Source organism: Papio anubis, chromosome 18 (genome assembly GCF_008728515.1).
Source record: "Papio anubis isolate 15944 chromosome 18, Panubis1.0, whole genome shotgun sequence".
NCBI lineage: Eukaryota > Metazoa > Chordata > Mammalia > Primates > Cercopithecidae > Papio > Papio anubis.
The window spans coordinates 34,437,032-34,464,583 of NC_044993.1; positions in this window are offsets into that span (position 1 = coordinate 34,437,032).

The window sequence follows — 27,552 nt, forward strand, 5'->3', positions numbered from 1 at the left end:
CCAGGCAATCCAGGAAAGAGGTGAGTGACAATGTGAAGAATTTGTGTGGGTGGGGATGGTGGAGGAAGGAGGAGAAGCCAGGAGGACACCATCTTTCCTCTATTATTTTATTTTAGTGGGATTTTTTTTTTCATTTAAACTCTGAAAAATAATAGCTAACTATAGCTGTAAGCTACAGATTTGCCAGATAAGGCTCTGGAGCCTGCACGAATCTTCCCTAGGTTCCCAAATCCCACAAACCCTTCCAGAATCATGGTTTGTTCAAATCCCTCCCTTGGCAATTTAGTCATCATTTTCTAGATGACTGTCTTTCTACAGTCATCTATACCACTTACTTTTGTCTTTGAACTTATCTGTTGATGATTTGTGTGTCTTGTCTTCTCAAAAAGGTCTTAGGTGTTTCGAGGGCAGAGACCACGGATCTATTTCCTGGAGCCATGAAGCCAACACCCTCTTTATCTGAACTATTATTTTAATCTTTAATTGCTAGTTAACTTATTGCCTCTCTGTCTCCTCTTCCTGATCTTTTTGCAAGCTCTCTGGTAGCATGCGGCTTATATCACTAGATGTCTAGAATGGTGCTTGGCATACAGCAGGTGCTAAACATACGTTGGTTGAATCTATTGGTGCATTAATAAACTATGAGTTCCTCTGTGGTTCTTATATAACCTGGCCCCATGTTTTCATCCTTAGTAGGTATATAATGATTTATTTCTGTACTAGTATTTTAGTATTATTATCTGGGGACTAACCGGATGGTAGCACAGGAACTAAAGTGTAGGCTCCCAGGTCATTCAGCCTGGGTCTAAATCCTGATGCTGTCTATTTTGAGTCATGTCATCCTCCCAGGACGCATGATGAACCACTTTAAGGAGCGGTCTAGACCTTGAGCTTTTCAGTTCCGACCCTGGTTTACAGTAGTGGTGAGGAAGCTGAGCTTTGTCATCACACAGGCCACGCTTGAATAGGGATTTCCTTCTGTCCCTGTGTGACCTTGGACTCCTTACCTACCCTTTCTAGGCCCTGGTTTCTTTATGGGTAAAATGGAGATGATAAAATTGATTCTGCGGAATTGCTCCAAGGATTAAATGAGATGGCGCATGTGCAGCATGTAGCACTGGATTGGGTACAGGATAAGCTCTATAAATGGACACTATTGGAGACAAGGGCAAGAACATGATGGCTAGTGTTTGTTTGGTGGGTGGCAGAGTTAAGGTTTCAGTGCAGTTTTAGGTTTGAACGTAAAAGTGTACTGGAGAAGCCAGAATATTTGAGTCTAATTCCAACTCTCTGTGGCCCTAGGCAAGCCTTTTCACATCTCAGTTTTGTCCTCTTTGAAATGGGTACACAATCATACTTAGCCGGTTTACAACCCAATGTTATTGTGTGCCTAACAGAAAATAACAGATCTAAAAGGAATGTCCCAAGTACTATAAACAGTTACTCAGTTTCTATCTAAAATCAGCATTTATTGAGGGCTTGATGCTGGTCCAGCACTTATTGTTGTGATGAAGACATGTGTGAGCCAACCCTCATCCTCCAGGGTAAGGTAAGTCTGATCTTAGTCTAGTAACAAACTTAATGTTTACAGAGAACTTATTACAGAGCTGGCACTCTTTCCAGCACTGCAGGTTAACTCATTTAATCCTCAGAACAAGCTGACAGGCCAGGCATCATTTCTCTCCTCATTTATAGACGAGGAAACTAAAGTTCAGAGAGGGGGAGTTATTTGCCCAAGGACACACAGCTAGTACGTGGCAGAGCTGGGATTTAAACCCAGGCAGTCTAGCTGTTGGCTACTCTCAAACTCCTTGTTCCTAGGTAAGCTGCTTCCCTTTCCTGGATTTCTGGCTTCCCTTTCTCAAGATGAGCCTCACAGAGTTCCCCCTTGATCCTTCTGGGATGGAGGAAGGCCTTAGGGACACAGGGAAGGAGAGAAAAATGGATTTTAACAATGAGGGTGAAGGAAGGCCAAAGGGAACAGGACTCTATTTTAACAAAAACATAAGCATATTTAAGTTGTCAAATCATTAATATTTTCATATACACCGCCTTCCCCTGTGTGGATGTTTGCAAAGATCCTCTCCAGTTCAAGTTCAGATAAAAAGCTTCCTATCATCTGGTTTATTTCTTTAATTTTTTTTTAGTTTTACATTTATGTCTTTAATTGGACTGATATTTATTTGGACCTGGAAAGTGAGGTGACGCCTAACCTTGTATTTTCTAAATGGTTAATCAATTTCCACCCTACAATTTCATTAAATCATTATTAATTTCCTGACTTATTGGAAATACCTCCTTTATCAAAGAAATGAATATGCAAATTTGAGCTGGTGTCTGAACTTCCTCCTCCTTGCGAGTGTCTGCCTACTTGTGTTTCACAATGGCTGTTGCTGGTCAGTTAAAATAAATCAACGCTCAATGCCTGCACATTAATACTATTCCAAACCGCGAACTCGGGATGTGAGGTCGAAGACAGCACAGACCTATTACCGTTAGGACATTGCACGCCTGGCAGTCTTCCATCAGAATAGTGCAGTGGTCTATCAAGGCTCTGATTGAAAACACTGTGTTTGCCAATTAGTCATCTGACTTATTTTCCAAATGGTTGGTGGGAGGACTCGACAACCATCACTGTAAAAGACAAGGACAAACAAGTTGGTCAGGTGAAGTGCTAAGAAGGCGAGGCTCTATTTACTTTTTAAAACCCTTCAGAGGCACTTAGAGATGGTTTTCCATGCTCACTCTCAGTTGACCTATGGTATAGATTTGGGCAAAGGCAGCCACCTTGATATGTGGAAGAAATCCATGTGGTTCAGGGGAAACATCCAGTGAGCAAATCTTTGACTCTTTGCTTCAGATTCTGCGCCATGAGCATCCATCCCACAGCAGGTATGCATTGGGAAGCCCAGGAATCCACGTGGTTTTGGGAGCCAGAAGTAGTGCTACATGAAGACTCCCCATCCACTTTCTGAATAACTCTGGACACATCATGAATCTGTCTGAATCTCTGTTTCTTCTTCTGTGAGATGGAAATAATAATTCCTGCCCATCTTATATAGCTATGAAGATCAAAAGGGATGATGTGTGTGAAAATATAATACTTTGTAGCCCTTGAAACAATTTTTAAAATGATAGTTAAAAGCATTACACCTAGACCATGAATCTTTTCTTTCCAGATGAACTGTTGAAAACCAGATCTTTTTCTTTCCTTGCTGATCTAGAAAGGAGTCGGACTGTTCGATACCTTTACAAGTTTAAGCCAGAGTTACAGAATCCTCCAAACCCCAGGCATGAGGAGTGTGTTAGGCAGAGGCTGTTCACTGCTACTGGGTGGATTTCATTTGTGTAACAGAAGTTTTTCAACTGAAAAGAGAAAAGGGCAGTAGAAACGCCTTTTTTTTTTTTTTTTTTTGAGATGGTGTCTCGCTCTGTTGCCAGTCTGGAGTGCAGTGGCATGATCCTGGCTCACTGCAAGTTCCGCCTCCCGGGTTCAAGCGATTCTCCTGTCTCAGCCTCCCGAGCAGCTGGAGCTACAGACATGTGCCACCATGCCCAGCTAATTTTTGTATTTTTAGTAGAGACAGTGTTTCACCATGCTAATCAAGATGGTCTCGATCTCTTGACTTTGTGATCCACCCGCCTCAGCCTCGCAAAGTCTGGGATTACAGGCGTGAGCTACCACGCCAGGCCAATGCCCTTTAATTCTTTTAAAAATACTTATTACGCATAGAAAACTCTCAGGTGTAGGCACATGGAGATGCAGTGCCTAATGAGCACTGGGTTGTGCCCTTCCGTGGAAGTCCATGCAGATATTAAGTGTCTTTTTGCTACACCATGATTTGAGGTTATGAATTTCAAAGTAAACTCCTTAAAATAATCATTTCTTCTCAGTATTTTTGCTTCAGTTCCTTTCATTCTCTTTTGAACCCACTCCAGTCGGGCTCCTCTCCACTGAGAAAGCTCTTGTTGAGATCACCAGTGACTTTCATATGGCTAAATCCCGTGGTCAAATCTTCCATCTTACTCAACCTCTTCCTCTTCACCGTGTTAGGCATCGTTGGGCATTGTTGACCATTCCCTTCTTCAGAAAGCACTTTTTTTTTTCTTGGCTTCTAGACTATCACATTGCCCTGGAAGTCGCCCCAACTCAATAGTAATTCTTTCTTAGTGGGAGGTCTTCTATATCTCCCTAGTCTTTAAATGTTGAAGCATCTCTGGGCTCAGTTCTCAGGCCTCTTCTTTTCCCTCTTCTCTTCTCTTTTTCCTTCCTCTTCCCTCTCTTCTTCTCCCCTTTTCTGTTTTCTTCTCTTATTTATTCATGCCTTTGGTAATTTTCTTCTCTGGCTACTCATCCAGTCTCATGGCTTTAAATACTATTTAAAAATATATCCCTAAACAAGTAAGACTTCTCCCTTGAACTTCAGACTCATACACCCAATTGCCTACTCAGCATCTCCACTTGAGTGTATAAAAGGCATCCAGAATTAAATTCTGACCAACCTGGACCAAGCCACTAATACCTCTTGTTTTGATGACAGCAATGGCCAGCTAATGGGTCTCTCCTTCCCTTCTTACCATGGTCTTTTTCAGAATGAAGAGTCTGAATACTCCTGCAAAAATCTGAATCTGATCATGTCATTCCTCTTATCAAAATCCTCCAATGGTGTCTGCTCTTACTTGGAGGGAAGTCGGATCTTTACAATGGTCTACAAGACCATAAAAGATCCCCCCCTCCATGCTTCTTCAATCTCAGCTTCACCCACTTTCTCCCTCACTTGTGCTGCTCTGGCCAGACTTGCCTTTCTGTCGTTCTTGTTTCAGGCCCTTTGCGCAGCTGTTCCCCTGCCTAGATTGTGAGTCCATCAGATCTCCACACTTGGTTCATACCCTTACTTCCTCCAAGTCTCTGCTCACATGTCACTTAAACATTAAGACCATCCCTGACCACCACTTATAAAATACCAACTCCACCCCCTTGCCTTCACTACCCCCTCTGCCCCATTTTATTGTTCTTTCTTGAGGTTATTACTGACATATATTTGTTTGTGCTGAGCACATAGTAGGTGCTCAAAAATATTTGTTGATTGAATGAATGAATGAGCAAATGAGATCTGGTAAACACAAGTTCCCATGAAAGTATTCATTGGTTGTCTCCTTTCTGAGGTGGAGGGACATCCCCTGGTCCCCAGTCCTCAGTGCCTCATCTTGGAGGGATTTGCTGCATTTCCCTGGAACCTCCAAAGGGTGCGGTGGGCAAGCAGAGCTTCACCTAAGCCTTTGAGGTCTGAATCCTGGTGATGGGCATGGCAGGATGGGACGGGCAGCGCCAGGAGTCAGCAGCTGCTGCTTTTCACCTGGGTCAGGGAGAGCAGAGGGGAAGGGTTGAGGCTGGTGCTGGCATGGCAGGTGTTTGGACCTGAGTCCTAAAAAGGAGACAGAGCTACTTCACCAGGGAGACCAGAAACTACACACAGGCTTCCATCATAAACTGCCAAGTTTGCTGTCCTAGGTTTGTAGAGGATTTGTCTGGACTGATGTCCTCCGGGGAAACAGTAATGTGTGTCAGCAATTACGCTTTCAAGTCGAAACGCTATCTTTATCACAGGGCACTCAGGCGATCGCTTCAAGGGTTGTATGAAAGAGAGAGGGGCAATAACAGAGCCAAGAGGCTTCAGGAGGCCTCCTTGGGCCTGGGGCAGGGATGGGGGTAGGAGCGAGCATGAGGATCCCCCGCCCAAGCCGTCTGGAGGGACCTCAGCCTGGGCAGCTCACTAGAGACACAAGAACACCCCTGAACTGGAGCTCAGGAAAGAGGGCCAAGCCACCCAGGGCCGGTTTTACGCTTTTAGTTTTGAGATAGCAATCTTGCAGGAAAATTCCCTGCATTTGTGGAATCATAAATTTTTTAAGGTCTCTTGGCTCCACTTTTAAATTTAGTGCCTGAATAAAACGTTGGCTCGAGCTCCATATTCGATTATTAAAAATCATACTCAGGCCTGGGAGACGAGTATTTACACATCTGCCTGCTCATCTGAAGACCCACATATCAAAATGTGGCTCCTATCAAGGGGCGGCTTCGTGGGAAGGGAGGCGTGCGAGAGCTCTTGAGTGTGGTGTTTGTTAAGTGAGGGAGTTGCACTAGGAAGTCTTTAAAACTCTTTCTTGTTTTATAAAAAACATTTGTAAGTACTGTAGACTACACTTTCACCAAATTCATTGTTTTTTTTCCCTTGATTTTTAAGAAATACATAAATGCATATGGACGGATGTGTGTGTATGTGTGTAAATTGATAAAAGAAAGGTCTGGGAGGGTACAGATCAAATTGATAATAGTAGTTCTTTCTGGAGTGGGACCCAGTGTGGAAGGGAGCAAGGTCAAAGGAGATTTTAACCTTATGCTGTAATGTTTTTCTAGGAATACATAGTCACACATTTGTTCTTGAATTAAAATTATTTTTTAAACTAGTGCACGATCACTATAGAAAATCCAAAGCCCAGAAAAGTGTAAAAACAAAAATAGAAATCAATCATATTTCTCTCACCCTGGAGATGACACTGTTAATATGTTGGCATTTTATCTTAGGGAAAGTTTCCTAATTACCACGTTCACTCACACAAGGTGTTCATGTCAGTGTTACCAGGACGTCGCTTTTATAGGCCGGCAATAGCCTTGGTTTCATTGCCAAAAGTGATGATACATCTTTTTCCCTAAATACAAATCAACAATAAAATACCCTGGGGAATGAGATGTTGAAAGTGTCCATTTTGGCCCATTTAAAAAACATCTGCACAGTTTATTTTTGGTGGATTATGGATCATAAGAGTTCCAGGCACAAGAAATATTTACCCAAATGATGGGGGAGGGGGGAAATTACTAACAGAAAAGGGAGAAGTGGAAGATGTTGAGATAAGAGGAAAGCTTCTAAGTTCTGTTTTCAAGAAAATTTAGTTGAAAAGACAGCTTCCTCCCAATGGCTCTATCAGGCCCACAAAAATGTCATAAAAACCCCTGTAGTTCAGGTATGGCTGGTGTGGTGCACTAGATATATCCCTTTAAAAAGTTTGTAAACAGCTAATCTGTATTTTGGAAACTGTTTTTCCATGAACTTGAACTTAATTTCAACTACAGCAATGAAGCACATACACACATACCCTTTAAAAGCACCAACCTAGAACACATAAACACCATTAACTAGATAAATTATTTTTAATATTAAATGATTCTCAAAGTAATTCCCTAAATATGAATGCAATGGTGGTTTTTAACATTTCAAAAAACTATATAGCAACATCCTAAAAGAGATACAGCAAGAACATTTCTGTAAAGAATATGGGAGACTCAGTGGCTTAGTTTCCTTTTTAAAAATAAACAGGTGGTTCTGGGTTACAGGGAGATGGACACAGAATAGCTGCAGAATGGAGGATTCCATATTTAGTAGGAATGAATCAAGAGAAGAACCCTTAAGCAGAACCCCCAGCTGGGGCCCCTGACCCTCACCCAGGCCAATCTTCAGCAATGTCCAGAGGTCAACTCTGCTCCCTGCCCTACCCAGCCTGTGACTGGATCTCTGGCAACCAACTTCCCTCTAGAGGAGGCCCTCAGTGTGTATGTAAGTGGCAGGTAACAGGAGACGCGGTTAAGGTTTCAGGTGGGGGTTCAGGGTCCACACTCGAAAAGTAATTTCTCTGTTGCTTTGCTTTAAACATTGCCTCTGCCATTTTAAGTCATCTCCGTAACAGTTTGACCCTCACAAACATGATTTCCCCACTGGAGAAGCTGGGTCACGAATAAGGAAGACTTGATTCAAACACTAACATCTTCATCCTGAAAACAGACTCTTTGTAACTCAGGGATGGCAGGGATGTACAGGGCATCTGGTCTCAGCTGCACCCGATGCTTTAATCCTTTGAATGACCTAACCCTTTAGGTACTTTCCACTTAAATGCTTCCATGAGCAGGGAGCCCATTACCAGCTCACATCTGAGAGTCAGTAACTTTTCTTTACACTGAGTTGTAAAATCTACCTCTAAAAGGTCTTCATCCAATAGTCTATGCTGCCAGGTCTGCGTGACAACAGGCTGTCACTTCTTCCTGAAGTCATCCCCTGTGTTTCATCAACTATTCCATGCATGCGTGTTTCCAGGTCTCTGTCTCAAGAGCTCATTGCAGTGCCAATGCCCTGCTTAGCTGTGAAGCCTGGAACCCTGGCTGAATTTGGATATCCACAATTCATCTGTTCAAGGCAAGATCTAACATTTGGAATAGATTGTGTTAATCATGACTGCTTCCATGATAATGGCAGAAAATGACTCAAAAGGGCTCTTGCCAAAATAGGGAGTTGATTGACCCACATCACTAAAAAGTCCCACCAGGGACTTCAGGAATGGCTTGATCTGTGGGCCCAATAATGTCCTCAGGACTCAGTCCCATTGTCTACACTTTGCTTCTGTCTGTTGGATCCTAGTGTGGAAAGATAATCAGACCTCCAGACCTCCATGCTGCAGACCTCCATGTTCACCATACTGGCCTAGTGGAAGGGAGGGCTCTTGTTCCTGATGGTTTGGGTCAAGGATAGTTTAGGTCAAAAGATTCTTGACTCTTATTGGCCTGAATTGCATCATTTGCCCATCCCTGCAAGGACAGCTGAGACCACAAGCTCTGATTGACCAGGTGTGTGTCAAATCCCCACCGGAGAGTCAACATCTCCCAAAACACACGTGAACCAAGAATGGGAAATTGCCAGAGGGAAATGGCAGCCCCATTACTAGAAGGAGGAAGAATGGAAGCTGGGGAGCATGGGGTCAGGCAAAATGAGCCAGAGTCCGTGACACTGGCTGAAGGCACATGGCTCCTGTTCAAGGACTGCAGATGGGACAATGAAGATCTGGAAGAATGTAAAGCATAGTGTGGCGGGTGATCCATCCAGTTCAGGAGTGTCCTCTGCAAGCACAGAGCCAGCTTCCCCCTGGGCTTTTGATAAAAGCTTTTCCTCACACGTTACCCAGCTTTAGCACCATCATTCGCAGCTCTCAGGTTGTTGACACATTGTTTAGAGAAAAGTTGATTTTTACACTTAAATTAGGTTGCTTTGGAAAAAGAAAAAAAAAAAAAGCCTAGCTGCTCTTTCTTTTCTCTCTCCTTTGCCCCATGCCTCCACTTTATTCAAAGACAATATTCCTGGTCTGTGACCCACCAGAGCTTTTGGATACTGAATGTAGATGTTGCGCTTAGGAAATGGAGAATACAAGCTGCAACAGGGACAGGCCCCAAAAAATTTTGTTATTAGACAGTGGTCAGCACTGGGGCCCTAAGAAGTACCCTGGTGGGATGTGAGAAGAGCCTTCATGGTCAGGAAACTGGAGTCCTACTGGAGTGACTTTTCCCCTGCATGGAAAAATAGTCTTAAGAACAGGAATGAACATGAATGAGATTGTTTAGTCATCAATGACAGAAGACAGAATGTCAGGACCACAGGGACATCATGCCTAGATCATACTCTTCCAAGATTTTGATTAGGATACTAAAAGATTGGGCCGGGCGCGGTGGCTCACGCCTGTAATTCCAGCACTTTGGGAGGCCGAGACGGGCGGATCACGAGGTCAGGAGATCGAGACCATCCTGGCTAACACGGTGAAACCCCGTCTCTACTAAAAATACAAAAAACTAGCCGGGCGAGGCGGCGGGCGCCTGTAGTCCCAGCTACTCGGGAGGCTGAGGCAGGAGAATGGCGTAAAACCCGGGAGGCGGAGCTTGCAGTGAGCTGAGATCCGGCCACTGCACTCCAGCCCGGGCAACAGAGCGAGACTCCGTCTCAAAAAAAAAAAAAAAAAAGACAAGATGGGAAAAATATTTCAGTAGACACAATGACAAAACATTAGCATTCCAATTACACAGCATCCTCTAATACATTTGTTCAGCTGGGACATATTAGTTGAACTTAGACAAGCACCCCAGTAGAAAAATAGACTTAACCAGGCAGTTCACAAGGAGTAAGTACAGATGAAGATTCAACCTTCATTGCAATCAAGGATGCAATATTAAACAACAAGATTCAATCTTTTGGGCCTATCTAAAAAGGCAAAGGCATTTAAAGTGATGATCCCCAGGGTTGGTGAAGATGTGAGCACACACACCTTTATGCTGCTTGGGAGGAAATGAAGTGTTTTAATATTTTGGAGAATAATTTGGAAATTTATATCAAAATCTTCAAAACTATGCATGCCCTTTGTCCCAGCAAATCCATAATGAGGAATTATCCTGAAGAAATTATCAGAATTATTTATAAAGGTTTATTGTAGAAATAACTACTAATGATTTATTGTAATAACAAAAAGTCGACAAGTTGAAGTCTCCAGTAATGGGATTTGTTAAACGAACCATGAAAAATCATATTTTGGAAGATTTTTGTGACATAAGAAATGGTTAACATATACTCAAATTATTAATTTGAGTATTATTATTAATAAATTATGAGATAATGTGAAATTATGAAATAATCCGTGTACAAAATATATACATGCATACGTATGGATGTGCATGTATAAATATATGTATGTATGTGTGTATATATGTATACGTATACATTATATAGGCTTGGGGGAAGAAAGGCTGGAAGGATAATCTGTAGAATATTAATTTTCATTCTCTCTAGTTTCAGGATAGTTGGTGTTTTTTTGTGTATTTTTCTATATTTTTTATCATAAGAAATGCTAATGATGGCTACTACTTATGAAGGGTTTATCATGTGCCAGACATTGTGATAACTCTTCATATTTATCAGGCGATAAGATAGTAGGTCAATTTACCAGATTATAAATTACATAAAATTATACCCACTTTACAGATGAGGAAACTAAAGTTGTGTCCAAGCAAGGCCCTCGGTCTTCTTGTAGATGATGCCCTGATACCCCAAGGCCCACCGAAAGGGCCTTGTTGTGTGTGGCCTAAGAGAGTGGGAGAGATGTCTGCCTGCCTTCCAGTCCTCCTTCAATATTTAAGGGGTTAAAATGATGTGTGTTCTGGGCCAATTTTTTTTCCCCTTCTTTATCCTAAAAGGAAGCAGCCGAGCACACTGGAAGGAGCACTGTGTAGAATTCCAGGTTTGGTTTACCAGTGTGACCTTGGGCAAGTCTCTTCCTCTCTCTGTGTGTCAGTTTCCTGCTGGGGTTGATTCCACTCTCTCTTGAAAGAGGATCTGCAATAACTCAGGGGCATTACTGGGGCTGGAATAAGCTAATGCTCTTTCTTCAGGTCCCAAATCAAGATATCTATGCCCACTTCAAAACCCTTGGAGCCCTTTGATGTACCAATGCTGAAATCCATTCATTCCTTCACTCATTTTTGCAACAAACTCCTGAGTTCCACTTTCATCTAAATGTTCTTATTCAATGCCCACAAGGGATCTGTTGGGTGGGTATTAAATGGCTTTTTGATTTCTGGAGAGAAATACATTTTTATGTAGTTTCATCAGCCATGGAAGCAGAAAAATCAAAGACAATTAAGATGTTATTGGTGTCCCTATTTTCAAACCCTCCCAACACATTTAATCTGAGAATTAGCCCTTACTTTATCTGTCATCATCCACCAGCCTTTTAGGGAATCCGCTGAGCATTAAGTGAGGTCTGTTTAGCAGCACAGAGGAAGCTGACATTCACAGTCTACACGTTCAACTCAGCCATGTCCCTGCATGTGGCTGCTACAGGTGTGACTGTGTGTAAGTGTTGGGTGGGAGGAGAGAGGCCTGGGAGGAAAGGCCCCTGTGAATTCACAGGACTCCACGCAAGTGAAAGATCCTGTGGCCCCCATGCTGAAAATCCTCCATCAGCTGGCTCTTGAATTTAAACTAAAATTCCAGCTCTTCCCCTGGGGCTCACAGATCTTACCTGAGGAAGCCCTGCCCACCTCTTTGACGGCAGCTCCTGTTCCACTCTCCAGCATTCTCAGCTCCAGCACCCTGGCCTTCTTTAGACAGTCCTTGGTGTCCCTTCTGCCTGGAAGGCTCTCCTCCCAGATCGTTACCTACCTGACTCCTTCTGGGATCAACTCAAAGGCAGTGACCTGGTTTGTCTCACTCACTGCTGAGAATCCCAAGCACCTAAAACAATGCTTGGTACATAGTAGACCTTTAGTGAATATTTGATACATGAATAATTTTTCCTAGGAGACATCCCTGAGGTCTGCCTGGAGGAGGGGGCATATAAGCTGGGCCCTAGATACTAAGCAGCTCTTGGGCCTCTCCTCTCCAGCCTACTTCATGTTTTTTTTCTTTTTTTTCTTTTTCTTTTTTTTTCCATCTGGACACATACTCTTTCCCAGGATGACCTCATCTATGCAGATACTGGATTTCAGCTGCTATCTTGGTGCAGACTTTCCCCACGATGCTGTCTCGCAGTTCCCTGCCTTCCCCGCTCTTTGTCCCTTCTCAGCTGTCCTATTTCTGGTGCTTAATTACAGTCCTGCTATGCAGACAATGACGATGCCATCATTCTCAAAAGATGATTGTGTCTGCTCGGTCTTTTGTCCAGAGCAGAAAGACAGCAAGATGGTCCAGATCATAAAAATGCGTGCTGTGTTAGCTCAAAACCATTTCAGAAAGCACTGGAGTGATGTTGTCTGTCACCACGCTCATGGGCTCACCCAAACGGCACGTATAGCTTCTGATCTGCTCTGGGCAGGATGTCTTATTAAATTAATTACAATTTTCTGACCTAAGCTCTTTCTTTAGAAGTGCTTTTAAAACAGCTTGTGTGTGTGTGTGTGTGTGTGTGTGTGTGTGTGTGTGTGTGAGAATGACGGAAACTGGAGTTTTTCCAGCCAGGAGCAAATTTAGCCACTAAACAGTTTGGGTGGAAGACGTGCTCCGACATTCGGCCTGAGTTTAGGCCTTGGCAAACAGAGCTGTTGTCTTCATTGGACACAACAGGCAAAAGGCCAGAGACAAACTTTTCAAGGCCCTCTGAGCATATTTGAGACCAGTTGAGGATGAGGGGGGAGAAAATCATTGGCTCCAAGAGAAGAAAAATACTATCAACTGCAAATAAATAATAATGTTATCAACAAAACTAGCAAATATTCTCATTTTAAGCTGAAAATATTATGTTTCATAAGGGGTATGAGTGTATTTTAGTATTCTGACATGGCACAGGACAGGACAACACAAAGCAGACATGCCCTGCCTGGGGAGATTTCATGAAGGCCTCGTGGGTAAACGGGGCTGTCTTTCTCTCATCGACCTCACTAGAAACCACCTAGGTTGCTCCGAAAGAGAAGGCTTTTGTGGTGGGATGAGAGAGGCTTTTATTCCCCCTCATAAATCGGAGAGTTTAAACTTCACTGGCAAGAGGAAGATTTAAGAATTAAAATGATGAAAACTTATAAAATCTTCCCAACAGGACGGTAATTGCAGTAATAATCCCCTTTGTTATAGAAGCTACTGTATTATGGGTGACCTTGACTTCCATTATGTACTGTTACCTTTAGCTCGGAATCTATAACTCAGGGGACTATTAATTATCTTGCCATAAGTGCCGGCCAGAGTGGGGGGCTTTCTGAAAGAGTAAATGCCACATCGATATGAAGTGGAGTTTCTCTGCTGCTCGACGGCTGTTATCAGCGATTAGGGTTCAGCAGCCCGTGGTCAAAGCCAGAAGATTATTCCTGCTTAGGTTCCACACCACCTCAAACTTTTCTGATCACCATGACCTCTATCTGTGATTTATCCCAGCTTGTGAAACACAACAGTTTGTATATACAATTTAAACACTCCTACTTCTTCATCAACCACATCCCTGGGGTGTGCTCTGCTGCTAAAAGGTGCAAAAAAATAAAATACTCTCTTTTCAAATATTGTTTTCTTTGGAGTATTTTTTTTGCAATTTACAGTTTGTCCCATGGAATGATACATTCCCATCTTCTATCATGTATTCTTATCGGGATAGAGAACATTAATTATACTATATCCAGCTCAATAAATGTTGACTATCCTATGTTGGGGGTGATGCAAAGAATTTTTTTTAATAAGCTAGAAATCAGATTAAAGGAAGGCCTTTCATTTACCATCTTTTTCTTAAAAGGGCTAGCTCGAACCAACAGTCTGACTACTCAGCATCCGTTGGAAATTATATCCTTCGATTTCAATCTTCGGTTACAGCCGAGAAACTATTCTGAGAAGTTCTCAGCAGTCATGACTAAGCCCAAAGCAAAATTTCCATTTTCCCCCCTAATGCCCTAATTGAATTTAGGAGTCGGTTATGTTTTGCATAGGCATCTACCCCACATCAAGGGCAGACATTCAAAAAGAGTCTTATGGAGTGGATCAGATAAATATGGGCTGCAAATGTGCTGATTTACCCCAGCTTGTAAAACAAAACAATTTACGTATACAATTTAAACATTCTTTCTAGTTTTTCACAAACCACATCCCTTGGGTGTATAATTGAGATTTCCTTGCCACCCAGAAGATAGTGAGATAGTCCGCCGGGCTTTGTTCCCCTTCTGCGGGAGGGCGACGGGGCGCTGTGAGCTGCTGCTTAGAAATGAGCTGCCGGCAGCTTTGGATTCGCGGCTGTCAGATGCTGGACCAGGCCGGCAACGCTAGAGTGCAGGCTGACATAAGGATTACGGACGCGCTGCAGCCAGCCCGTCGGAAAAGGCAGAAGCCTCTGCCAATAGAGGCGTTGTCTGTTACCTTCTTTATTTAGGCTTCGGGAGAGAAACCGGAGCCGAAGTAGGTAGGGGGAAAGAGGACATATTTGATGCTCAAAGGCCCCTGCCAGCTTGAGTCACATTGCCATGAGCCGGATATCCGTATAAAATGCAAAACAGCAGCCCGAAAGGCATGCTTTTCTCCCTTGGTTCTCCCTTGGTTCTCCCTTGGTAGAGCCCTGGAGGAGAGGATGTAGATCTTCCCGTAGGTGAGGCTGCGATCTGTCCAAGGACCTAAAACCAACTTCAGTAATCAGGGACCTGGGCACCTTTCTCCTAACTGAGGTCAGAGTAACTACAGTAAGGTGATTCAACCTAACTATCCATCAGTAAGAGAATGAGAGAGAGAGAGAAAAAAAAAAGAATAAAGGAAGTGACAGAATCACATAGTGGAATACTACATCACAGTTAAAAGGAATGAACTAGGTTGACAGTTGGAAAAAATAAGTTGTAGAATTTCACAGACACACCAAGGGATACTTCCCATGGCTTCTAGATTCCTCTAGATGTAGGAAAAGTACAAAAATGAAGCAAGAAGGAAACATACAACATTCAGTCCAGCCGCTGGAGAAGGAGGAAGGGAAAGAGAAGGTTAAGATAGAGACGGGACAAAAGAAACTTTGGATTGATGTGCATTCATTTTTACTAAAGTAATCTGGAGCAAATATGGCTTTTAAAAGACATGTTTTTCTTTCTGTTTTGTGGGATCTTGTTCGTTTGTATTATTCTCAGTACTTTTTGTATTTACAGTGGTTCATTTTAAACAAAAATAATTAGAAATATGAGTGAGTGTAAACCACAGACAGACGCTCACTTTCAACATAACTCCGGTGTTGGGTCCATAAGCCCCCAAGTCAGAATACAACTGAGAAGTTGTAGAAGTCAGTCACCTTTATCATTTTAAATGGCACCATCTGGGTGTTACCGAGCCTCTTTTCTCCCCCCACCCCCCGCCCCTCTCCTTTTAGTCAAATTAAACTTATTGATTAAAGCCCATTAGTATGTAATGGATTGTTAATTTGACTCTTTTTACAAATCATATTTATCTGCACCAATAAAATATTTGGATTTAATATTCATATGTCACATTTATGGTGATGTTGATTGAGGGCCAAGTAATTTGAAGTGAAAGCAGACACTCCGTCCTTTATTCACACAAGAGAAATGCACAATTAGCTCCATGCACTCCTCCAGAGGTGAGAAACTTAAATATAAAGAAAATTAGAGAAAAGGAGAGAAACGTGCCCCCCCCACTTTTTTGCAGACATGAAAGAAACTCCGTATAGTGTTTACACACTATTCAGCAATGGGCTAGAATTGGTGCGTCCTCCTCGCGTGTTACTCAAGTTATTTATAATGTGGTTGCAAAATCCCAGCTAGGAACAAAAAGTCAGATTTTTGGTACACATCGATTAAGCTGTGGCCTCTTGTACTCATTTCTCCTACAGAGGAAAATAGAGCCCCAAGAAAGATCAAGTCCTTGCCTCCTTTTGCTGGTAGAGGGCACTTAACAGACAGTTGCTTAAAGGGAAAACATGAATAGATTTTCTGTGTATTTCAAATAGATACGAACTGAATGCTGCAGGTAGTATGGCTGCTAGGAATACAGGAGAAAAATACTGAAAACTGCTGCCATTTATTGAGTGCCTATTCTCTGCCTGGCTCCTGGAATGATGATAACAATATTTAACGTATAATACAGCATGAGCATCATCCAGTGGAGGTGGATGCCAGCCGAAAACACAACTGGTAAGCTTTAGTGGTGCACCAGCCAAGTTTCAGTCCTGCTTGCTTCTGGAACAGGAAATGCTACGTTTAAGTTTGTTTAATGCTCAATTAAAGGAGCTGCGTTGGCCCAGGGTGCTGATGCATTTGATGATTTCTTTTCTCTCTCTCTCTCTTTTTTTTTTTACTCTTAACATTTTTTAAGTCTTAAAACATCTTGGCTTTTGTTTGTTTGTTTGTTTATTTGGTTGGTTTTTGCAAGCCACTTCAAACCTTTTGAGAAGCAGTCAGGCTATCCATTTTAAATAAATACATGATTTTCCTGATCCTGGCCAAATCTCATTACAAAGAAAACCAAGGCACCATCAGATTCCTTTGTTGCCCAGGGGGTTGTCTTATCAATATTGTATAAAGCAGGCAGGTCATTGGCTAGGCGTCAGAATTCTTTTTTGTTATTTCAAATGTTTGGGGTAATACTTGTCGTAATGAGAGCCAATCTTTAAAAATAAAATTTCTTTTCATAAGGGTGGTACAAAAAGAGTCTTGCACAGTCGGTGACTGACTGTGACAATATTTGGTCCATGGTCTTTGCAGAGAAAGAGCTTGGCTGGTCATCATTAACGATGGTGCATGATTGCTACAACTTTTTTTGACAGTCCGCTTTCCGACAGAAACTATACGCAGCCTATTGTCAAGTCATTTTACTGAGCTCGGGAAATTTCCATTTGTCACTTAACAGCCATGTGTCAGAAGCAAGATGCTTTGAACATGAATTGTGATTTCTTTCAGTTATCTTATGAGAATGCATGTTCTTTCCACCAGCATGAAATGACCTAATTTTTGAAGTGGTAACCTTTATTAAAAAAAAAAAAAAAAAAGATTAACATTCAAGTTTTCATATTGAATACCATCGTAAGTTTTCTTCCTCTAAGAACCCAACCCCCTTCAAGGCAGTCATTATGCTAGATAAGTACGTGGTGAGCCAGGATATAGAGAGGAAGTGGGAAGTTTCCCTGGACTCAGCAGAAATTTGGTGTCAGAAGCAGAAATAGCCCTTGTAAGCACATGGCTAATGGTTACATAGCTCTTTCTTTTCTGCACGGGTTCAAGGGGATAGATTTTTACACGAATATGTCATGGCTCCGGACTGAACTATAAAATTCTAGAGGACAGGGAATAGAACCCATTTGTTTATTTCTCTCTCCAGGACCCGACGAAATAAGTATTTGTTGATTACATGGTAAATTTGGGGATTAGAAATGTCCTTAAAATCTTGATCAAGTTACTTTGAACTCTGGCAACACTTTTATCATATCTGGACTGAGTATAATAATATTTTAAAGATTAATGAAATGTTGGGCAGCTCTTGTGCTATTTGGCTGTTGCAGGAACCGAGTCATAAGGCAAAAACATTTATAAAATACAAAATAATGATTTATACAGTAAGTTATACTCCTTCAGGCAAAGATGTTATATAAACCACAAGGTATTTGGCCACTGCAACACATGTAAGATGTTTTAAATACCATGAGATTTATAAATATTTTTAATAGTTAAATTTAACTTCGAAAGTTACCTAATATTCAATGAGGGTTGAGGTTGGAACTTGTTTTTCTTTTTCGCGTTTGAATGTGCTTCATTTAGGTTGATGCAAGCAAGTTAGTGTGGGTGCTTAATAGCATATCATAAAGGATTTAACTTAATTCCACCATAATGAATTAATTCTCTCAGTGACACTGTTTTCATTATAGATTTAATGACATCACCTTGGCCAAGATTCAGGAATTCAGAACTCTAAGTTACCCTGAACTATCTAAAAACGAAAATGGAAAGATAATTCTACTTCATGTCTGGTGTACTGCAACTGTGGATAAGGGTACGTAGAGAATGTCTATTATTTTGAGTAGTTGAGTTAAAAATAAAACTCCTAACACCAGTGAGGAAATTGGATTCCACATTCTCTTAAACTGTCCCGAGGGACATTCATTTTACAAAACATGAAACCAAGAAGAAGAAGAAGAGAGCCCTAGTGTTTCTTTTTATTGGCTTATGTCATGATTATCTGTTGTAAATATAAAAGGATAAATATGCAATCTTAAATCATAAATCAGGGACAAGTTTTTGCCAGCGAAGGAAAGGGGGAATGAGGGTAAAAATATTTATGCTGCATTTTCAAAGACTGTGTTTAATTTCCTTTTGGATTTGTTTATTTTGTGGAATTAGAGGGATGTTGCATCCTATTTTTATAGGCTTGTATTGTTATAAGAATGTTTTGGCAGATGCAAAATTAGAAACAAATTTTGTATGTTCTCTAGTGCCCTTCAGAGCCTTAAAGGACAGGAACAAAGTATGGTGGTTTGTCATCAGAGCTCCAGGAAGCCATGAGGAAACTGAGCTTAGGAACCAAATTGCTCAAAATGGGAAAGAAATGAAGAAATGTGCATGTGCGGCAGATGCTTTCAGCCTGGAAGTGTAACCTTCGGGAAGAAGGGACCACCAGTCATGCTAATTGGTCTTGAACAATGGCTGTTTGCACTGGGAGATGAGAGAAAGCACCCCATTTCTTCCTGATTCTGTTCTATAGATATCTTTCCGGGATTTGCAATTGATAATTATAGACACAGAGACACACTTGGCCTAATTTGCCAGCCTATTTAGAGTCATGGGTGTCATCCTGCATGTCTGGTATATGTGCAGATGGTTTCTGGCGGCTTCAATAAAATCAGAAAACACAAAATCTCTATTTTTTTTTTTTTCCAGACAATTGAAAGGGGCTGGTTGTCAGTGCCCTGGGTGTCGAAATGAAAAATGTTATGCTGATTTTTCAGAAACGTTCCTTATGCTTATAGACCCATAACATCACTACCTTCAGTTATCTAGGCTAAGTTTAGGGGTGAGGAAGTAGAGTCAATCAATACTGGTATGAAGTTGGAATTAGTGAATGCTTTAACGCAGTAGATATAATTTCTGATTTCCATTTGTAAACAGAACTCCTGCTTTAATCAGTTCAGTACTTATTAACTCAGCATTTTCCCAACATCACTCATCTGAGTACAACCTTTATGATATTGCTGGCCATGTCTAAGTACTATTTGTACCATCATTTACCTGTATTTTTAAGCAGACTTACTTTTTAAAAATAAAATAAATTTATTTTAAAAAGAAAGTTTGTATCATTTTTATAAAAGGAACAAACAGTCCAGAAGTAAGTACCACCAATATGAAGTAACCATCGAAATACTGATTGCTTATCTAAGGCTCCCTGAACCTTAGGCATTTTCATTCTTCATGAAAAGAGATGTTATTCTGTATTGGAAAGGTGTTAAAGCAGTGGCAATACCAGTGGAGAATATCTCTTTGATAATCAGAGGATGAAAAGAACAGTGAAAAAAGACTAAAAGATTTGACTTTACTCAAAGTGCTCACAGTGGCTGCTTCCCTAGCTGGAACCAAACAAAAATCAACCTTGCCCCTCAAAGTGCTATGTCTATTGGGTGAGAAAATACTTGCCCATCAGATTTGAGAATACATTTCAATGTTGTTTTTCAGATATGTGCTGAATTTTGGAGCATGCACTCTAAGTTCTGTAAGAATTTAGAAAATGGTAGGCTAACAGCTCCCGTTTATTGAGCACTTATGTGAAGGCATTGTGTTATACGTTTCTCATGTGGGCTCCTATTCAATCCTCACAGTAAATCTAATTACACAGGTATCCCACTTTACAGATGTGGAAACAAGAGGCTAAGAGAAGTTGACTGAGCCAAAGTCACACAGATGACAACCCAATTCTGGCTAACTACAGTATAGGAAGTCTTTTTTTTTTTTTTTGAGACAGCATCTTACTCTGTCACCCAGGCTGGAATGCAGTGGGGTGATCATAGCTCATAGCAGCCTCAAACTCCCAGGCTTAAGAAATCCTCGCCTTAACCTTCCGAGTAATTGGGACTGCAAGCGTGTACCACTACACCTGGCTAATTTGTTTATGCTTTTGTAGAGATGGGGCCTCACTACATTGCCCAGGCTGGTCTTGAACTTCTGGGCTTAAGCAATCCTCTCATCTCGGCCTCCCAAAGTTCTGAGATTATTGGCGTGAGCCACCGTGCCCAGCCAGGAAGTCTTAATATCTATATTGTACCACAAATTAAACTCGTATGTTTGATATTTTGTTTCTAGGCAAATATATGCTTCCTTTTAGAAAAGAGCTTGCCCTCTGTATTGGTTAGCTATCACCACAACAGTGCTGCATAACACATCATGCCAAAACTCCGTGGCTTAAAAGAGCAATCATTTCTTATTGCTCACACATCTGTAAGCCAACTGGAGAGATTTAGTGAAAGGCTCAGCAGCTGAGCCGGCTCCGCACCGCATGCCTCTCATCCTCCTCCTGGGACCAGCAGGCTAGCCAGGGTAAGATCTTCCTCGGGTGATGTCAGAGAAGCAAAAGAAGATGCCTAACTTTACAACCACAGCCATGCAAGCACGTTGCAAGCTGCTGGTGGCATCATGGCTGTGAACATCCCATTGGCCAAAGCAAGTCACAGGGCTCAGCCCCAAATCAAAGACAAGACAATATGCTTCACCTTTAGCAGAAGAGACAACAAATGCTTGACAAAGGGCACAGACCCAGGGAGAGGTGATGCATCAGGGCCAGTGAGGCCATCTCCTTCTTTTTAATTCTCCCTGTCACTTTATTGGCAACTTGTTTATCTTAGATGCAAGGAATATCGCAATCCAACCCCAGTTCAATAGCTAGAATATTGCACTACAGAAAACTAGAATATTGTACTACTGAATGCTATACAGTAGTCTCCATTATTCATGGGGAAACATTCCAAGACCTTCAGTGGATGCTTGAATATATATAGTACAAAACTCTATATATACTGCGATTTTTCATAAACGTACATACTTATGATAAAGTTTCATTTATAAATTAGGGACAGTAAAAGACATTTACAAAAATAACTAATAATGAGGTAGATCAACTATAACAATATATTGTCATGAAAGTTATGTGAATATGGCCTCTCTCTCTCAAAATATCTTATTGTATTGTACCCAAGGTAACTGAAACCATGGAAAGCAAAACCAGGATAAGGGAGACTCCTGTAGTTAGTAAGTATCTAAAGAAGTTCTCTTTGTTTCCATTATGAGGAAACTGAAGTTCAAGGAGAGAAAATGCCTTTCCCAGGGTGTTGGCAGAGAGTGGGGCAGACTCGGGTCTCTCAGCCTCTGTCTAGCCTGTCTTCCACTCTACAAAATCAGTAACATCAGAACCAGTGAGTTTTTCTTTAATAAAACAAGAGAGTAATTGAACTCCACAGAGGAACAAGATGTCTTCTTTGAGTTAAAAGAGCAGCGTCATAAAAATGTTTACAGAAGTTACTGTAGAGATATTTTGGATTCCTTCCTCTGTTGTAACTAGATTGTAATTAGATGTTGCACATGAACACAGGCTCACATCTAAGTGAATACTTTCTGAGATTCATTTGTACTACTTTCAAGTATTTTAAAAGTAAAAATATTAGTAAAGCCATTTAAATAATAGTACATGTAAGAGTGATTTCTATAACAGCAAAAATTTATAGCAAAGCAAGGGTCCAACAATAGGGACCATTTAAGTAAATGATGGTTACGTATAACCATTTCAACAATGTAAAAATACTTATGTGATAAAATTAAATAAAATATAAAGCATAAAACTATATGCATCCTTAACCACAACATGAAAATGCCAATAAAATTTCCAAATTCCAACCCCAAATCATAAATGTGAAAAACCAAAACCAAACAAACAAACAAACAAAAAACCCTGCACCATTTCTATGACTCACTATATTTTAGTCACTGCAATAAAATATGTCAGTTTTATTTACACTTGGGACATGAAAACGTTTTCATTTTAGGCCTTGTTAGTATTTTATTTTTCTTTCATTGATAAAATTAAGTTAATTTCACTTTATTTAGGTGAATTTATTTACATGAATCACTCAAGATTCACCCCTTGCAAAGCTAGAAAAGCAAACAGCACGTCGACAGGGAGACATGGGTATCCCCCAGGTATTGAGGCCTGCTTGGGCAGAGGAAGACCTTGGACCCAAGGCCTGAAGACCAAGTGTGTCCTTTCCCCAGACAAACCCTCCCTGGTGTATGGCGGCTTGTCACCAGTCCACATGATGCTGCCAGGACATTTGCCTCCTCTGCACCTGCACAATCAATACCATCTTACTGCTCAAACTGTGAGTAATTGGTCTTGTAGCATTGAAGCTATTTAGAACTCCTGCCAGAAGACAGAAGACAGGGGCCACACGTCAGGGCAGAATCAGAAAACTTTCAGAACTGGAAAGACCTCAGAGATTCTCTCAGCTTCTCGCTTTCAGGTGTGGAAAGAAGCCCAGAGAGATACAGTGTCTTGCCCAAGGTAGCTCAGCTTATGAGTGGTTGGGCAGAGGCTTGATTTAGTTGTTATTTATGGAGATGCTGTTCTTCTTTCCACAGGGAGAGCTCCTGGATGACTGACTTTCTGCTGATTTCATCTCTGCCATCTCTATTAACTTATTAGTGTCTTTAGAACTGACACAAGGACTCCCAGCTGCTCTGTGAGCTACTCCCAAGGTACCCGGCGCAATCCCTGTGCCTACTGCAGGAAGGACTTGATAAATGTGAACTGTAACTTGTCCTTACATTTGCACTGTACTTTGTGGGTTTAAAAAGCATTTTATAACTGAAATTGTATGCCATAGACTCAGTAATTCCATGTTCCTTTAGAATGACTTCAAAGGCACAAAATAGGAAATATACATTTTAAAATATTAAAACACAAAGATGTTCATGACAGTGATTTTTGTAATAGCACAAAGCTTGTAACAAAGCAAAGGTCCAACAATAGAGATTATTTTTAGTAAATGATGGCTGTGCGTAGCCATTTCAATGATGCAAAAACACGTATATGATAAAATTAAATAAAAAGTAAGATATAAAACTACGTGCATCTTTGATGACAACATGAAAATAAAAATATTTTTTTCAAAAGTTCTAATCCCAAATCATACATGTTAAAAAGCTGGAAGAGAAAAAATACTCTGTCTGCATCACTGGTTGTTTTAGAGCAGGTAGATTATGGGTAAGGGTTTTTAAAAACTGTGTTTGGGGGCCGTTCTTTTTGCTTAATGAGTGTTTATAATAGAATCAACCTCTTATTTCAAAATAAAATCATACCACCTTTATTATCTCATTTGATCACTGCAGTTTCAGATAAAGCACACTTTAATCATCCCCCGTTATATAAACAATGCAACTGGGGCTCAGAGATTTTATTTTTAAACTTAGCCCTTCTAGTAAGAGTTGGAGTTGAAATTTACATTAAGATTTCTGAACGCCTCTGCCAGTGCTCTTTTACAGCCTCCTCTGTCTGGTTGGTGTATGTTGGCGATTATATTTGCTTTTCACTGACTCTGTCATTCTCGTCAGTTTTACCCAACAGCACAGCATGCTTTGTGGCAAGTACAAAAAACTGCCTTGTAGTCCCATCATATTGGCTGAGTGATAGGACCTTTCCTGTTTTCCCATCTCCTCATACTCCATAATGATATGGTTTTCTTAGTAGCAACACGTTTAGCTGTGTTGGCTAAGGAATGCACCAGGAAAGCTCTTTTAAAATACTTTTTTCAAAACCTGGAGCAGACACGGAGTACTAGAAGCCCTATTAGATAGCTGTTATTATTATTATTATTTCTTGAGATGGAGTTTCGCTCTTGTCACCCAGGCTGGAGTGCAATGGCATAATCTCAGCTCACTGCAAATTCTGCCTCCCAGGTTCAAGCGATTCTCCTGCCTCAGCCTCCCTAGTAGCTGGGATTACAGGCACGTGCCACCACGCCCAGCTAATTTTTATATTTTTAGTAGAGACACGGTTTTGCCATGTTGGCCAGGCTGGTCTTGAACTCCTGACTGCAGGTGATCCACCTGCCTTGGCCTCCCAAAGTGCTGGGATTACAGGTGTGAGCCACTGTGCCTGGCCTAAGATAGCTATTATTAGTCCCATAGTACAGATGAGGAAACTGAGGCCCAGAGAGGTTAAGTAAATCTCCCAGGGTCGCCTGCTTAGTAAAATCCAGCACTGTCAATTCCCAAGTCTCTACCCTTGACCACTATTCCAGAATTTCCCAAACATATGTGATCATAAGGAACCCAGATAGTCATGTAAGAATATATAGATTCCAAGCTCACTTCTGTCAACTATGATCCAGAGTGAAGCCCAGTAATTTGGATTTTTAACAAATGCATCAGGTGATTCTCATGATTATATAGCTACACTGTCTTATTTTAAGATACCAAACCCAGAGTCTGCCCAGCAAGCACAAACCTCTATTTCTGTCTTATTTTCTCTTTCCTGCACCTGAATTCAGGCTGTGCTTTTAAAATGTGGTCAGCTAAACTCAGCGTAGCTGGGGAAATGTGTGGCTGCTCTATTCCCTAAGGAAGAAATGGTAGGTCAAAAATGCTCTGTGATTGGCCATTGTTGAGAACACATGTGAAGAAACAAACAAAAAAATCCAAATAAAACCTCAGATTCATAATTCCCACTGGGAATCATTAAAGTTCTACTCAAATATATCAAAGTTTCAGAATATTCCTTAGCCCTAATGTCTTATGGGAGAAGGTGTTATTGTTACTGCCGTCTTTTATTTTTGATTCTCATCTGATTACCAGGATTATGATAAATAACTTATTTGAGACAACGCATTGTGATAAACAAACCCTGAGCTGAGACTCAGGACATATGGATATTCCTGCTAAATGGCTATGTGTCCTTCAGAAAAACGCTCCTCATGCCTGGGTCTCAGTTTTCCAGCCTGTGAAATGGGAGGTAGTCAGATGCAGTCTTCTCTAAGGCCACTGCTATCTCTGGCAATCACAAATTAAACAAACAAAATAAAACAAATATAAACAAATAAAATCAATGAAACAAAACAAAAACCTATGACTGCTCTAACCAGTTCATTAGTGCTAATATAATTTTCTGAGAAGATATTTAACGCATGTTCTTTGTGCCATGTTTTTCTGTGCCAGGGAATTGGCATAGGAGCTGGGGATCAAGTGATGAGCCCTCTAGAGAATTCCACTAAACAAAACAAAATAATCTGACCTCAACGTGTTTACAATCTAGTGGGACAGAAAGACAATTAATGAATCACATAAATCAGTACAATATTGGAGCAGGGGCAAGTGCCATGAAACAGAGGGGTTTGGTGCCATGAGCTTGTAGGTCAGGAAGGCTTCCTGGAGGAGGTGATGATGGAGCTGAGAATGGAAAGAGGACTAGCAATTTATGGCTCCTTATGCCTTAGGACATAATAGTCAGTCAAATTTGATTTTAATTGAGTAGAAAATCCAGAAGAAAAATAACTCAAAATAAAAATATTCTTTGTTTATAATCAGTAAACTTGTTCCAATTCCAAATTATGATTCTGTACATGTAGCTCGATCACTCAGGTCTCAGGAATCTGAGCAGCTGGGTGTTGGACACAGCTCACATTGTCTCACAAGAACCGATTGCTAACTTTTCAGGAAGTGTGCGAGCTGTTGTTAGACATGGCCATTATTATTATTATTACTAATTTTTATTTTAAGTTCCTGGGTATATGTGCAGGATGTGCAGGTTTGTTACATAGGTAAATATGTGCCACAGTGGTTTGCTGCACCTATCAACCCATCACCTAAGTATGAATCCCAGCATGCATTAGCTATTTTTCCTGATACTCTCCTTCCCGCCTCAACCCCCCACTGACAGACTCCAGTGTGTGTTGTTCCTCTCCCTGTGTCCGTGTGTTCTCCCAATTATGAACAAGAACATGTAGTATTTGGTTTGCTGAGGATAATGGCTTCCAGCTCCATCCATGTCCCTGCAAAGGACATCATCTCATTCCTTTTTATGGCTGCATAGTATTCCATGGTGTATATGTACATTTTCTTTATCCAGTCTGTCACTGATAGGCATTTGAGTTGATTCTATGTCTTTGCTGTTGTGAATAGTGCTGCAATGTACATATGTGAGCATGTATCTTTATAATAGAATGATTTATATTCCCTTGAGTATATAACCAGTAATGGGACTGCTGGATCAAATGGTATTCCTGGTTCTAGGTCTTTGAGGAATCGCCACACTGCCGTCCGCAATGGTTGGACTAATTTACATTCCCACCAACAGTGTAAAAGCATTCTTATCTCTCCACAGCCGCACCAGCATCTGTTGGTTCTTGATGTTTTAGACATGGCCACTATTAAAAATTAAAATACATAACCTTTCAATTAAGTAAATCAGGTTAAAAATAAAGATAATCTAGATTCAAAACTCATCACTTTCTATTTTTACCATATTGATGCTTTTGAGATTATTTACACCTATTGCATCTGTAAGGCGGGAAAGCCATATACGTGTGTATTATTTCTGCTGTGCACTTCTTCCCAACTACATGATCAGTGATGTCCTGTTTGTAACCAGCATTTGGCCATGGTAGGAATATTTACACCACAAAATCAGCAAACACTAGAAATCAGGACTTGCCTTTTCTGCACCTTAGAGAACCAGTAAGGTTTTTCTTTAACTTTTATTTTAAGTTCAGGAGTACATGTCCAGATTACAGTCAGGTTTTTTTAAACTTTTATTTTAAGTTCAGGAGTACATGTGCAGGTTTATTACATAAGCAACCGTGTGTCATGGGGGTTTGCTGTACAGATTATTTCATCACTGAGATATTAAGCCTGTTACCCAATAGTTATTTTTCCTGATTATCTTCCTTCTCCTGCCCTCCACCCTCTGACAGGCCTCGGGTGTATGTCATTTCCTTCTGTGTGTCCATGTGTTCCCATCATCTAGCTCCCACTTATAAGTGAGCACATGAGGTATTTGGTTTTCTGTTCCTGTGTTAGTTTGCTGAGGATAATAGCCTCCAGCTCCATCCATGTCCCTGTAAAGGACATGATTCAGTTCTTTTTACGGCTGCGTAGTATTTCATGGTATAAACGGACCACACTTTCTTCATCCAGTCTATCATTGATGGGCAAATAGATTGATTCCATGTCTTTGCTGCTGTGAATAGTGCTGCAGTGAACCTACA